The sequence below is a fragment of the Pleurodeles waltl genome, chromosome 5, assembly GCF_031143425.1.
Source record: "Pleurodeles waltl isolate 20211129_DDA chromosome 5, aPleWal1.hap1.20221129, whole genome shotgun sequence".
Taxonomy (NCBI): Eukaryota; Metazoa; Chordata; class Amphibia; order Caudata; family Salamandridae; genus Pleurodeles; species Pleurodeles waltl.
The window spans coordinates 1035869372-1035885319 of record NC_090444.1 but is presented as its reverse complement, the minus strand read 5'-3'; the positions used below and the strand labels follow the sequence as shown (position 1 = coordinate 1035885319).

The 15948-nt window shown below is 45.9% G+C and overlaps 1 long non-coding RNA gene across 1 annotated transcript in view; it reads right to left on the bottom strand.

Annotated features, from left to right (window-relative positions):
- LOC138297351 (uncharacterized) overlaps positions 1–15948 on the bottom strand; it is a 38715-nt gene that overhangs the window by 8100 nt on the left and 14667 nt on the right. Inside the window, exon 2 of the long non-coding RNA XR_011204042.1 lies at positions 12445–12472. This is a non-coding gene — a long non-coding RNA (uncharacterized lncRNA). The remainder of the gene's footprint in view (positions 1–12444; positions 12473–15948) is intronic.

Here is a 15948-nt window from a genome sequence, read left to right as displayed (position 1 = left end):
AGGCAAGATGGTACTTTCCTACAGGGATATATCTACCATATCACCAGAAGAGCCAGGCATCCAGATTTCCCACCCACTACCAATAGAGGTATCCTTCAAAGCCATGCCACATGCAGACTATACCTTTGGATGACTAAATCTGCGATGCACTCAAGATTCCAAACAATCATGACTTAGGAGAGACTTGTAATCTGAGAAATTGTAGAAGAATGATGGGTCACGAGGCCCTCAAAGGTGAACAGCTCATGTAATAAGTAGGGTCCATGTTCTGAGGGCTTCATTGGTAGGTGATCAGAAAAAAACAACAAGAAGGTCACATGTGCTGGGGGATTCAAGAAAAATATGCAGCATGTGCATAGTTATCAAGTTGTACGTGCTCACATGTCCCACGAAACAAGCAAAGACACGGTCAGCATGGACTCAATTTTAAATCAGTGTCATGAAGCACCAAGAAGGCTTGGTGTTTTTATGTTGAAAGGCATGGAAATCATGACTCATAATGAAGCATGGAATATTAGTAGTCTGTACAAGAGGGGCCTCAAGGCCCACTGACAATCAAAGCTTCCATTTGTTAGCTCTACAACCTACCTTCTGTGAATTAACATACTTTTGGTTCCCTCTGCAGTACCTAATGGGGCTGAAATCTTTCTAAATTTCTCAGCTCTACAGGACCCCCTGAGAGTAAAAGGAGTTCTCTAATTATAGACTAGTCCTTAGATATTTATCCTCATTCTGCTGACACTGATATTGGTTGTTAGGTAACTTTGTTATTTTTATTTCTTCATTTACTTGCTTAAAGTTTTTTTAAATGTGTTCAGGCAACCAAAGGATGCTACAGAGCTTGGGTACAGCAAGAATATCAAATAGAGACAAAGCAGGGCAAGACGTTTCGGGAGCTAAGGTTTCAGGGTGAGAACTGATCGAAATGTAGTTGCGTGGGGAAAAATATGGTCCATTTGTTGCTTTTGGGAATATCTGATGTTGTAAAGATGCAGTGGGAAAATCTATGTTCCGGTTGTTGGAAACAATATTTTGAGTTGGCCTCATCAAAAAGAATTGGGGATCATTTTGAACCCAAATGCTGTACCTCAAGTATTAGTACAGAAGGTTTCGGATCTAGAACATGATTTGTGGGTTGAATTTCCTTATGTCTTCAATTCCAGTGTTGCTTGCTTCAAAGGCTATAAACATCAAATTGTGTTGAAAAGTGATGCTCAACCTGTTGGCTGCAAATTAAGAAATGTTCCTGGAAGTTTGAGAGAGAAAGTAAAGCTGGAACTTCAGAGACTAAAGACTGAATTCTTGTGTTCTAAGGAGTGTGAGGTGGAATTTCAAGATTTGACGAATGCTTTATCATGTGCCCAATCCCTTAATAGTTTTCAGCCTGGTCTGCCTTGTTATCTTATAACAGATGCTTCTGATAAAGGATTAGGGAGTGTGTTAAGACAATGGAGAGATGGTCAGGATATCACTATTGCCTTTGCCTTGCGCACCTTGCGGGGTGCGGAGTTTAAATACTCCACGATTGAGAAAGAGGCGTTAGCCATTTATTGGGCTATTAAAAAATTCAATCAATTCCTTTGGGGTATATGTCTCGAAGTACATTCTGACCATAAACCCCTGCAAGAGATCTTTGGAAAAAAAGGCCTAGATAATGTATCTTCTCGTATCTGCAAGTGGGTGGTAGCGCTCCAAGATTTCCAGTTTGTTGTAAAATATGTCCCAGGGTCTGACAACAAGACTGCTGATTGCTTATCTAGATTGAGTTCGGGTGATTTGACTGATGATACTAATTGTACGTCGTGGTGGACAGATGATGAAGTGAAAGTTTGTGCTATAACTGATGGGTGTGTTTTGGAACAGGAGTGGTTAGAAGGGATGGCTAAGGATGAGGAATTGGTAAAGGTAACAGATTTACTCAAGTCTGGACAATTGGGGAGCAGCAGCGATGGTTCTGTTCTGCCTTTAAAAAAAATATGGGATGAACTGTGGATACACGATGGACTGTTGATGAGAGGAAGTAAATTAGTACCCCAATCTTGTCTCCATGAGAGTCTTCTTGATCTTTCTCATTCAGGTCATCAAAGCATTAGTAAAACTAAGGAAAGGATGAGGACCACGTATTGGTGGCCTGGCATGGATCTTGCTTTGGAAAGGAAAGTCAGAGAGTGTGCTGAATGTCGCCTAGCTGAAAAAACTTTGAAAATCAGGACCCAGCCTATGGTACTTAAAGAAATCCCCAAAGATGTTTGGGAAGAAGGTTCCATTGATATTATGGGGCCCATTTCTTCAGGGTCTTATTCTACATATGTTATTGTACTTATGGATGTGTTGTCTCGGTGGCCAGAGGTGTTAATCACTTCAGAAGTTACTTAAAATATTGTAGTAGATTTTCTTTCTAAGGTCTTCAGCAGGGAAGGCAATCCTAAAGCTATTTTGTCAAATAATGGGGTTCAATTTACCTAAAAATGTTTGTGTGATTTTCTTTCCTCCAGGGGGATAGTTCACAAGAAATGTGCTTTGTATCATCCGAGACAAATGGCATGGTGGAACGTTTTAATAGAACGTTAAAGGAGACTATACAGTTTGCTAAGATGATGGGAGATCATTGAGAAAAGCAAGTTGAGTCTAAGGTGGAAGAATATAGGTTTACTCCACATTCTAGCACAGGCCAGACTCCTTTCATATTATTCAGGAAGTGTGTACCACATACCAAAATCATTCCCCCATGGGTGAAGAAATATCTTGCTTCAGATCTTGATAAGGAAGCTGTCAAGAGAGAAGCTATTGTAAAGGAGAGATATCTTCGAAGCAAGGGGAAAGAAATTTATGATATTCGCAAATCTGTGAAAGAAAGTACTGTACGAGCAGGTGATAGTGTTAAGGTTAAATTACCTGAGAAACACAAATCTGGTGTGTCACATTTTAGCAGAATTCATAAAGTTGTAAAGGTGTTCAATGGGGCAGTTAAACCTGATGATGGACGTGTTTAGAATCTGAATAGAATTGTTGTTCTGTAATTTTGTTTTTTTTGTTTCTTTCTTGGGAAGGGGGACGGTGTAGTATTGTATAATTGTTAGCATCTAGGTTTCCCTTTTTCCATATTTGTATTTATTATTAGTATGTTTTGTGTATTTCATTTATCTATTTCTGTTTGTTGCATTTGGTATCTTCCATCTCCCCCCTTGGCCTGCTGACTGTTCCACTGTCCGGAGTGTGAGGATAGATTCTATGCTGAACGGTTGGAGGCATCTTGGTGGGCTAAGGACAAGGCTGGAGTTCCTATTTACTTGTAAATACTTACTGGATTAAACACTAAGGAATTCAACTATTGAAGTGTGGACTACATTCTTTTTTTGGATACCACTCACTTCACATTCCCCCAAACCTCCCAATAAAAAAGGTACTTTAGTTGTATGGGTAGGCCTAGTGCCTACGACAGGAAATGCCCCGAAACACAACATGGACACATCACATTTTCCCAAAGAAAACTGACCTGTTTTTTGCAAAGTGCCTAGCTGTGGATTTTGGCCTCTAGCTTATCCAGCACCAATGAAAACCTAGCAAACCTGGACATTTCTGTAAACTAGATACCTAGGGAAACCCAGGATGGGGTAACTTGTGGCGCTCTCACCATGTTCCGTTACATAGAATCCTTAGCAAACCTCAAAATTTGGCAGAAAAGCATATTTTCCTCACATTTCGGTGCTGCAAAGTTCTGGAATCTGAGGGGAGCCACAAAATTCCTTCTACCCAGCATTCCCTTAGGTCTCCCGATACAAATGGTACCTCACTTGTGTGGGTAGGCCTATTGCCCGCAACAGGAAAGGCCCCAAAACACTATGTGGACACATTAAAATTATCAAATACAAAACTACCTGTTTTTGCAGGGGCACCTGCCTGTTTGGTCCTGGGCTCAGCAGCCATCTAGGGAAGCCTACCAAACCCAGATATTTCTGAAAACTAGACACCGGAGGGAGTCCAGGGAGGTATGACTTGCATGGATCCCCCAGTGTTTTCTTACCAAGAATCCTCAGCAAACCTCAGCGACCCTAGGGTAGGTCGCTTCCCCCGCCGCTGCAGCTCCACCTGCCCAGGCTCCTGACACCTCCCAGCAAGACCAGCTAAACCGTAAGTACTCCCCAGCCCAGCCCCTCGCCCATCCCCGCACCACTCACCTCTCTTTCCCTGAACTTCTGTCTTCTGCCTTCCGCTCTCTCCTCCAACCTTTCTTCGCACCTCTGCTGTCCATTTCCCTTCGCTTTCTGTTCCTCCCTCTGGTAGCCATCTTCCGCCGCTCTCTGCTCCTCTTCTGCAGCCCACTTGCTGCGTGTCCTGATCTTCTCCTGTGTCCTTCTCTTCCTCCTCACCACACTTTCCTCATGTTCTGCTCTTCCTCTGTGTCCCGCTCCTCTTCCTCACCGCATCTTCTTCCTGCTCTACTCTTCCTCTGTGTTCTTCTCCTCCTCTGCACCCCGTCCTGCGTGTTCTTTTCTTCTTCTGTGTTCTTCTGTGCTCTTCTCCTCCTCTGCACCCCGTCCTGCGTGTTCTTTTTCTTCTTTTCTTCTTCTGTGTTCTTCTGTGCTCTTCTCCTCCTCTGCACCCCATCCTGCGTGTTCTTTTCTTCTTCTGTGTTCTTCTGTGCTCTTCTCCTCCTCTGCACCCCGTCCTGCGTGTTCTTTTCTTCTTCTGTGTTCTTCTGTGCTCTTCTCCTCCTCTGCACCCCATCCTGCGTGTTCTTTTCTTCTTCTGTGCTCTTCTCCTCCTCTGCACCCCGTCCTGCGTGTTCTTTTCTTCTTCTGTGTTCTTCTGTGCTCTTCTCCTCCTCTGCACCCCGTCCTGCGTGTTCTTTTTCTTCTTTTCTTCTTCTGTGTTCTTCTGTGCTCTTCTCCTCTGCACCCCATCCTGCGTGTTCTTTTCTTCTTCTGTGTTCTTCTGTGCTCTTCTCCTCCTCTGCACCCCGTCCTGCGTGTTCTTTTCTTCTTCTGTGTTCTTCTGTGCTCTTCTCCTCCTCTGCACCCCATCCTGCGTGTTCTTTCCTTCTTCTGTGCTCTTCTCCTCCTCTGCACCCCGTCCTGCGTGTTCTTTTCTTCTTCTGTGTTCTTCTGTGCTCTTCTCCTCCTCTGCACCCCGTCCTGCGTGTTCTTTTTCTTCTTTTCTTCTTCTGTGTTCTTCTGTGCTCTTCTCCTCCTCTGCACCCCATCCTGCGTGTTCTTTTCTTCTTCTGTGTTCTTCTGTGCTCTTCTCCTCCTCTGCACCCCGTCCTGCGTGTTCTTTTCTTCTTCTGTGTTCTTCTGTGCTCTTCTCCTCCTCTGCACCCCATCCTGCGTGTTCTTTTCTTCTTCTGTGTTCTTCTGTGCTGTTCTCCTCCTCTGCACCCCGTCCTGCGTGTTCTTTTTCTTCTTCTGTGCTCTTCTCTGCGTGTTCTTTTTCTTCTTCTGTGCTCCTCTCCCCTCTTCTTCTGTGGTCTTCTCCTCTTCTTCTGGACTCTTCTCTCCTCTTCTTCTGGACTCTTCTCTCCTTTTCTCCCGTGGTCTTCTCCTCTTCTTCTGGACTCGTCTCTCCTCTTCTCCTGTTGTCTTCTCCTCTTCTTCTGGACTCATCTCTCCTCTTCTCCTGTGGTCTTCTCCTCTTCTTCTGGACTCGTCTCTCCTCTTCTTCTGTGGTCTTCTCTACTTCCTCTTCTATTCCTCTCTTCTTTTTCTTCCTGACTCCTCTCCTCCTCTGTAATCCCCCCTTCCCTATCTTCTTTCCCTTCCCCTCTACCTGACCCCCCCGCCCTCTGCTTTCCCGCCACCACCTCCCGCTCGGCCCGCTCCCATTCATCGCCCCACCTCCCACCCCCAGCTGACCCCTCCTCCCCCCCTCCTCCCTCTTATTGAGGCCGCTGCGCGGCCGCGCCGCTGGTGCACAGAAGGCGCGCCAAAGGCAATCCCGTCTGCTCCCGTCCGTGCCTGGACCGCGCCCAGCGCCACGACCCCTGGCCCCGAGCATTCCCAAACCCCGCAGCACCGCTACGACCCCACCTCCCTCCACGCTCTCAACCCGGGACGCTCCAGAACCTGCTTCCAAGCCAACCCAAAACGCACTCATGGACCCTTTGCATGCCTTACCTGCAAACACACCTTCCACTGCGACTGCACCCCGCCCGCCAGCCCACGCGCCAATAATCATCTCAAATGCATCTTCATCAATGCACGCTCCGTCCACAAGCACGCCATTGAACTATGGGACCTCCTGGACTCCACTGGACGTCACCTTCATCACTGAGACCTGGATGAACGCCTCCTCGGCCCCAGTCATCACCATAGCCATCACCGACGGCTACAAGATCACCAGGAGAGACCACACCAACCAAGTCGGTGGAGGAATCGCCATCGTTTTCAAGGACTCCATCAACGTCACCACCTCCACCGAAGACAACCCCCTCGCCGCCGAACACATGCACTTCCAGATCCACACCGACCCCAGGACCACCCTCAGAGGAACTCTCATCTACAGACCCCTGGACCACGCGCCCTCTTCTGCAAATCCATTGCAGACTTCATCTCCCCGCACGCCCTTGCCTCGCCGGACTACATCCTCCTCAGTGACCTCAACTTCCACCTGGAGCAGAACAACGACCCCAACACGACCACCCTGCTCGACAACCTCGACAACCTCGGTCTCAAGCAACTGGTGAACACCCCCACCCACATCGCCGGACACACGCTCGACCCCATCTTCTCCGCCAGCAACCACGTATCCTTCAGCCACTCCTCCGTAATACACTGGACCGACCACAGATGTGTCCACTTCACCTTTAGACGCAAGACCCTCCACCTCCGCACACAACCCATCCCACACAGACACTGGAACAAAATCCCCACGGAACAGCTTCGCTCCACTCTCAGCGACAACCAACCCACCCTCTCCACCGACCCCAACGACGCAGCCCTCAGCCTCACTCGTTGGATCACCAACTGCGCGGACAACCTCGCACCTCTCAGACGCCTCCCAAGACAGACCAGCACCAGGAAACCTCAATGGTTCACAGACACCCTCAAGGAATCCCAAAAAACCTGCTGTACCCTCGAGAAAGGCTGGCGCAAAGACCACACCGCAGAAAATATGTCTGCCCTCAAAAACGCCACCCGCGAACACCATCAGCTGATCTGCGCCACCAAAAGAACTTCCTTCACAGACAGACTGGACAAGAACACTCACAACAGCAAAGAACTCTTCAACATTGTCAAAGAGCTCTCCATTCCTAAAGCCAACTCCAACTCCAACTCCATCACGCCCTCACAAGACCTCTGCAACTCCCTCGCTACCTTTTTCCATCGTAAGATCACCGACCTACACGACAGCTTCGGACACCAGACCCAGCCAACCACCACAGAACCTACTACCCCAGTCATCACCCTCAACGCCTGGACTCACATCAGCGCGGAGGAGACCAAAGCTACCATGAACTCCATCCACTCCGGTGCCCCCTCGGACCCCTGCCCACACTTCATCTTCAACAAAGCCGACAACATCATCGCCCCGCATCTCCAGACCATCATCAACAGCTCGTTTGCTTCTGCCGCCTTCCCCGAGAGCTGGAAACACACAGAAGTCAACGCCCTCCTGAAGAAACCTACGGCGGACCCCAGCGACCTGAAGAACTTCCGCCCCTTCTCGCTCCTCCCCTTCCCTGCCAAAGTCATAGAGAAGACCATCAACAAGCAACTGACCAATTTCCTTGAGGACAGCAACCTACTCGACCCCTCTCAGTCCGGATTCCGAGCCAATCACAGCACAGAAACCGCCCTCATCTCAGTCACAGACGACATCAGAACTCTGATGGACAACGGAGAAACAGTCGCCCTCATCCTCCTCGACCTCTCGGCTGCCTTCGACACCGTCTGCCACCGAACCCTAACATCCCGCCTGCGCTCCACCGGTATCCAAGGACTGGCCCTGGACTGGATCACCTCTTTCCTCTCTAACCGCTCCCAAAGAGTCTACCTCCCTCCGTTCGGCTCAGACCCCACCAAGATCATCTACGGCGTCCCACAAGGCTCCTAGCTCAGCCCGACTCTCTTCAATGTCTACATGAGCCCCCTCGCCGACATTGTACGCAAACACAACATCAACATCACCTCCTACGCCGATGACACTCAGCTGATACTTTCCCTCACCAAGGACCCCACTGGCGCCAAGACCAACCTGCAAGATGGAATGAAAGACGTCGCAGAATGGATGAAACTCAGCCGTCTGAAACTGAACTCAGAAAAAACTGAAGTCCTCATCCTCGGAAACACCCCGTCCGCCTGGGATGACTCTTGGTGGCGCACGGCCCTAGGCACCGCACCAACCCCCTCAGACCACGCACGCAACCTCGGATTCATCCTGGACCCGCTTCTCACCATGACCAAACAAGTAAACGCCGTATCATCTTCCTGCTTCCTCACTCTCCGCATGCTCCGAACGATCTTCCGCTGGATCCCCGCCGACACCAGAAAAACTGTGACCCACGCCCTCGTCACAAGCCGCCTGGACTACGGAAACACCCTATAAGCAGGAACCACCGCTAAACTCCAGAAACGTCTGCAGCAAATACAAAACGCCTCCGCCCGCCTCGTCCTCGACATACCCCGCAACAGCCACATCTCCGCCCACCTGAGACACCTGCACTGGCTTCACGTCAGCAAAAGGATCACCTTCCGGCTCCTCACCCACGCACACAAAGCCCCCCACAACAAGGGACCCGAATACCTCAACCGTCGCCTCAGTTTCTACACGCCCACCCGTCAACTTCGCTCCGCCAACCTCGCATCCGCCGCACCACGGCAGGTGGGAAATCCTTCTTCTACCTGCCGGCCAAGACATGGAACTCCCTCCCCGCCAACCTCAGGACCACCCAGGACCACCCTGCATTCCGGAGGCAGCTCAAAACCTGGCTCTTCGAGCAGCAGTAACCCCCTTCCCCTAGCGCCTTGAGACCCTCACGGGTGAGTAGCGCGCTTTATAAATGTTTTTGATTTGATTTTGATTTGAAATTTAGCTGAAAAATCAAATTTTCCCCACATTTCTATGTGGGATCACCGCATTGGCACCAATTTCCTTCCATGCAATCTTCTCCTTGGTATCCCGATAAAAACGATACCTCACTTGTGTAGGTGGGCCCATGTGCCTGTGACAGGTAAGAGCCCAAAAACTTGTCAAAATTGAGGGGGAACTAAAGCGTGTCCAAAATGGGCAGTTTGAAATAAAAGGTTTTTAGCCTGACAAGTGGGGCAGACTTTTTATTAGTATAGATACAACAATGCCAGGTGGTACGAATTATGTGGATTCCTACAGATTCAGGAAGGTTCCATCACAAACATGTGGGGGAAATGTGTGATTTCAAGCAAAGTTGGAGGTTTGCAGGACCTTGTGGGTATGAAAATGGTACGGGTGCATGTGAAGCACACCACCTTGGACTCACCCAGATGTTTAGGGCCGTATTTATACTCTGGTTGCGCCGAATTTGCGTCGTTTTTTTCGACGCAAATTCGACGCTAAACTAACGCCAACTAACGCCATATTTATACTATGGCGTTAGACGCTTCGGGCGCCAAAGTGCCCGGAGTGTGCGTCATTTTTTAGCGTGAACCCCTTCCTTGCGTTAATGATATGCAAGGGAGGCGTTCCCGTCTTAAAAAATGACTCCCAGGCCTTTACGTGGTATTTATACTCCCGGGCAAAAATGACGCCCGGGAGTGGGCGTGGCCAAAAACGGCGCATTTGCGCCGCTTTTTAACGCCTGGGTCAGGCATGGCGTTAAGGGACAAGTGGGCTCAAAATGAGCCCAGAGTGCCCTCCCCTGCCCCCAGGGACCCCCCCCTGCCACCCTTGCCCACCCCAGGAGGACACCCAAGGACGGAGGGACCCATCCCATGGACATTAAGGTAAGTTCAGGTAAGTATATATATATTTTTTTTTGTGGCATAGGGGGGCCTGATTTGTGCCCCCCTACATGCCACTATGCCCAATGACCATGCCCAGGGGACAGAAGTCCCCTGGGCATGGCCATTGGGCAAGGGGGCATGACTCCTATCTTTACAATGATAGGAGTCATGTTGATGGGGGATGGGCGTCGTTAAAAAATGGGGCAAGTCGGGTTAAGACGATTTTTTCGACGCAACCTGACTTGCCCCATTTTAAGACGCCCATACGCCATTTTCCCCCTACGCCGGCGCTGTCTGGTGTACGTGGTTTTTTTCCACGCACACCAGGCAGCGCCGGTCTGGTAGCGCCGGCTAACGCCATTCAATAAATACGGCGCCCGCATGGCGCTTCAGAATGGCGTTAGACGGCGCTAAATTTTTTGACGCTAAACTGCGTTAGCGCAGTTTTGCGTCAAAAAGTATAAATATGGCCCTTAGTTTTCAGATGTGTCTGGGTCTTGTAGATTTTTCTACATGACCGTGTGCCAAAGTCCAAAAAGTGCAGCCCTCACCATTCCAAGTGGGATGATTTTGAGAGTTAGACAAGCTCTCATTGCCCAAATGTAAAACCAAAACTCCAAATAATCAAATGTATTGCTTGCTGCTGAGATAAGATCTTTTAGTGTGCGGGGGAGCTGAAAGGCTGCTATCCCCTTCAGTTGGGGTGTGGGCATAATCATGCCCATAGTGGTTGGTAGCCACCATCCCACTATTTTTTATTTTTTTTAATTCCCTGGCATCTAGTAGGCTTTCTGTCCCTCCCAGGTAGTGGATAGGGGTGTAATTGCCCCATCTGCCCACTGGTGGCAGAAACACTTTGTCCCCATTTATTTGGGGTGGGGGTAAGATACCCCCACCCTCATTTTCTTTAAAACAAATCTTCCCTCATGTCTGGTGGGCTTTCTGCCCCCCTTGGGCCTTACAAAAATAGGTTGATCTGCCCCCAAAGGGGAAAGAAATGGCCAATAGTAATGTGCTCTGATGGGGAGTGACCCTTGCCCAAAGGGCTTTCCCTCTCAATCAAAACACACACACACCAATCCCTGGTGCCTAAGTGGTTTCTGCCCCCACTGGGGAAGATCGGCCTAATACAAATAGGACAATCTGCCCCCAAGGTGGGCAGAGACGGCCTAAAATAAATTTGCCCCCCAGGGGAGTGACCCTTGCCTCAGAAGTCACTCCCCTTTCGTGAAAGTGTTGCAAAAAAAAATCCCTGGTTTCTGGTAGTTTCTGCCCCCATTGAGGGCAGAGTGGCCTAATAAAAATAGGCCAGTCTGCCCCAACGGGGGCAGATATGGCCTAAAAATAATTGGCCTCCCAAGGAAGCGACCTTTGCCTAAGGGGTCGCTTTCCTCCTGTAAAAAAAAGAAAAAAGTAAATAATCCTAGAGGGGGGGGGGGGGGGGGCAGAAATGGCCTAAAAATATTTTGCTCCCCTCATGTCAATAACAACAAAAACAAACTCCCTGGTGTCTAGTGGGTATTTCTGCAGCCTGATTGCTTTACGATCAGGCTGCAGAAATGCTCAGAAAGACATGAAAGGAAAGGAAAGACCTAGCGCTCTCCCCATAGGCCGGTCCCAGGACGTAATGGTTACATCGGTGGCGCCTCAGTGCTTCAACACCGGATGTAACCATTACATCCATGACGTGGAAGGGGTTAAAAAAGTGTTAGACTTTGGAGGGGTCAGATTTGCTATTCCCAATCAAATCTGATCAATGCTAGTGAAAGTGTTGGACATTGAAGAGCTCATATTTGATATTAACACTCCAAACTTAACAAAAGAGGTGGAATTATTAGACTTTGAGAGATAAGATTTACTACAAATACATAACTGATAATGCAAAGAAAATTATTAAAATTCATATTAACAAATTTAAAAATGCTTTTATTAAATAATAAATAGTATGACTAATTATAATATAAAAATACTCCTTGTTTACAAAAATAATATTTAAGAAAATGTATAATCAAATAAAACGTACAAACTTCATATAAACTATTTAAACACAAATTTTACATAATGAATAAACTCTACCAAATAATAATCAATAAATGAGTTAAGAAAATAAAAAAGTATATTAAAGCACTTCCCACTATACTTTTCCAGGACATCAACACAAACACAATATTATAATAGCTTGAGTAAAAAGGAACATGATAATTTATCATATATAATAAATGCAAACACATAAATTTAAAATGACTTACTCCAAATATTATAAATGGTAATGTTATCAAAGTATTCACATTTTACAAAAATAATTTAAATACTTTACATAAGTGATAAACACATTAGCCAATTCCAACGAATAAAAGTCACACATTACACAGCAAAAAAACATAAATTAATCTAAATATGAAGTTATTAAATTAACACTGAAAACTTTACCTACAAAATTAAATAATGTGCATAATTGATATTCTAACTAATCAATTAATAATAAGCAAATTAACAGTACAAAAGATATTTATTTTAAAACACTTACCACCCTACTCTCGCTCAACCCCAGCAACCTGCCAAAAAATTAAAAATAAATAAAATAAAATATAATGCATTGCAGTACTTTAAATATATAACCAAGCAAAAACCTAAACACATCTAAAAAAATAATTACAAATAATTAAACATAAAATAATACTAACATCTAACCCTCGAATGAATACAATTTCATTAAAAAAACACACAGATATTATAGTCAACTATATTAAACAAAACAATATCAAATACATCTATATTTTTAAAAAGTAAAATATATATATATTCCTGCCTTCAATATTATGTTCATGATATTTTGGATATCACAATATTTTTGCAGTAATATTAATAAATTATGATAGTCTCATGTCAATGTAAAGGTGGAAAACAGCTATTGGATATAGTAACCCAATTAGACCATGTTAGAAAGCACCACAGAGGAAAGACAGAAAACATGATTACAAAGCCATCACAAATCATTTACATAAATCAAGGAAATACCTCCAGCAACCTGTTATTAACAATTAGCTCTTCAGTTAAGAGAAACATTATGACCTATCCCTATGAAGGAAAACAAGTGTATACAAAATCTTTATCTCTATTCTGGGATGGTTGCACACTTAGTCCTGGTGGACCCAAAAACAATCCGAGAGACTCCACCACTTATCCTTAGAAACTACGATGGAGCCACTTTGAAAAACGCCACCACATAACATTATTTAAGATCACTTCTTCAAAGTCAAAAATTCAATTACTTGTTTACTTTGGATGACAAGTTAAAGATCACAGTACCCTTATACATTTGGGGGTGCAACATTAGCTATTCTGCCCTGAACGTTTAATGCTGTTTCTGAATAATCAAGTACAGACCTTGCAGACTGTTTATATATTAAACATATGCCCCCTTATTATAAATTGCTTCAATATCTAAAGATTTACTGTAACCTGTTGTTGAATGAGACCACTCTGTGTTTATGACTGATCCTACATCAAGTCATTCAGATGACCTCTCCAGATAGGCATACCTACAATCTATATTCTGATCTCTTTGATGCTACCTGCCCTAGCTTTCAATACATTTACTGCATTCACAAAGGTGCACTGCACATGCTGTTTCTACCTAATTCCTGCATTCTTTGTTTTTACATACACCAGTATCTGACATATTAATTTAGCCTTCACTTGAAGTGCCTAGCTTTCTTCCTGCTCCTCTCCCCAAAAATGTATGGAGAGCTGAGAATTTGTACTGATTACAGGACAGGTCATTGTATTGTTATCAGAAATCGATGGGTCCCTAGAAGAAGCAAATTATTCAGTTGCTGATAGGGAACGTTTTTCCATTAAGGCATCTTTCGAACACTGGAGATATTATCTTTTGGTTCTAGCATAATCCCAGATCAGATTACCTTGCAGGATCTAAAATTAGCCAAGGCCTTGTCTTGCAGATAACTAAGGTGGATTACGTTTTTTTCTGGATTCAGCTTCTGTGATGGTGTTCCATGCAGGTAAGTAAACATCTTATCATACATTTCTGCCACAGATTCCTAACACCGGAAACATTATAATAAGCACATGGTTTCAATCCTAACTCTCATACAGGTTCCTTCCCAGACTCAGACTCAAAGGTACAAGGAAAGCTCAAGCAGCTTGGTTAGCAAATGATTCTTTTCAACCCAAGTTTATTTAATTTACTGTATCAATAGTATTCAGTGTGTATTCCCGCTCTAGAATTACAGGACAATGCTTTTATGTGGAGTCATGAATCCAAAGAAGCCAGGCATGCAAGGGAACAGAAAAAACCTTTCAATTCTTGCAGAGGTGCTGCTCGTAACCAAGCAAACAGCATTCAATAAGCCAAACTTAAAGGGAATTTTAAAGTATCCCTTTTTTCCTCATTTATTAATGTAAACTCAACGGGTTTAATATGCAACATTGATATATGAATCCTCTGTGGTGTGTATAGTTTGAATCACTTTGTGGTGTTTGTAGTGGGTTACTAAGAAATTAGCCCCTTTGAGGTGGCACCCTGCATCTCTTGAATGGAAAGTGTTCAAAATCAAAACAGGCAAGAACATTGAATTGCTGTGGAAAGGAGCTTAGATCAGAATTGCCCACTGCTGCTTCAAAATCATTTGAGACTGTCCTTCAGTGAGTCAGGATCAAGGTCCATCGGAAATATACATGGGCTTTAATACCATTTTCTCTCTTTCTGGTCTCAAATCCCACTGCAGACCCTGGAGTTCATTTCATGCTGTGCTCCTGTATTATTTCCAGTGGAACTCCCAACATTACATTTTTTCACACTGCAGCTGTTATATTGGTGCAATAAGCTACTCTCATCATTAAACATCTAGAAATACTCAGCATCAGTTATGACTGATAACCTCATGGTCCACATCTGGTCTTGCAAGACTGGCTGAAAGTCACCAGTTCAGGCCGACCGCCATGGAGTGTGAGCTGGCTACAGGGACCAGCTTAGAACCATGGAAAATGTTACAGTCTAAGGTCTAGAGCGAAGAGAAGAGACACGTTTGTTGTGGAGGAGGCAACGAGAACCAATGAGACCATTGCAGATGGTCATTGCTGCTGCATGAAGAGCAGGCCTTGCATGTACAGTCATTGCTGTAGTGAGAAGATCCTGTTGGGCGTCATGGACAGTTTTTGCTTGAAATTCGCATAGGCGGTCACCTATCGAACTGTTGACACAGTAGCATGAAATGCAGCTCTCACATTGCCGGTTGTCACTGGCGGTTACTATAGTGCGAAGAGTCAGGTTCACTGGAGTTTTGCATTCATGGGCAGCAAGGTCTTGGCACTAACCAGCCTGTATGTAGTCACGAAGAGCCCAAAACTTTAGGATTTCTTCACTCCTTCAAGGAGGAGCTCAACTGATGCCACATCAATGGTCCAGGAACTGGGGGAGGCACCTCTTGGGGATCAGGAACCAACTCTAGCAGAGACCAGCAGGGCTCAGTCTGGTCCAGTTGCAGGTTCAGGTAGGTCCAGTTGCTGCTGGTCAGCTGGGTAGTCTGAAGCTTGTTGTGTCCCTGTAGCTCATATCAGGAGATTAGCCAACTGACTCTTAGAATCACTTACGCTTTGAAAAAGGGTGCAGGTATAGTATTCCTTCTCAGACAGGACAGGCTTTAGCCAGTAGTACAGTCCTCCTTCTGTAGTATCCACAGGTCTAGGAGTGTACTGAAGAGTGTGTCTAAAAGTCCCCTTTTCATACCTGGTGCCCACTTTGAAGTGGAAGAAACTTCTGGAGTCTTCCCCCTGTAAAAGTGTCTGGAATTTCGTACCTTCGTCCCCTGGCCCCAGTCTGACTGCAGGCACAATAGGCTAGTGTGAACTCCTATGTGGGTAAGCTGAGGCAGTGCCTTTGAAGTGCAAGTGTGACAGATGGCAGCTCTGCCCCCTCATCAAGTCAGGATGGCCCATCCTGCCAGCACACAGTCCCTCTATTGGGTGGTTATCTGGGAGGAATACACACAGGCCAACTGGCAACTACACC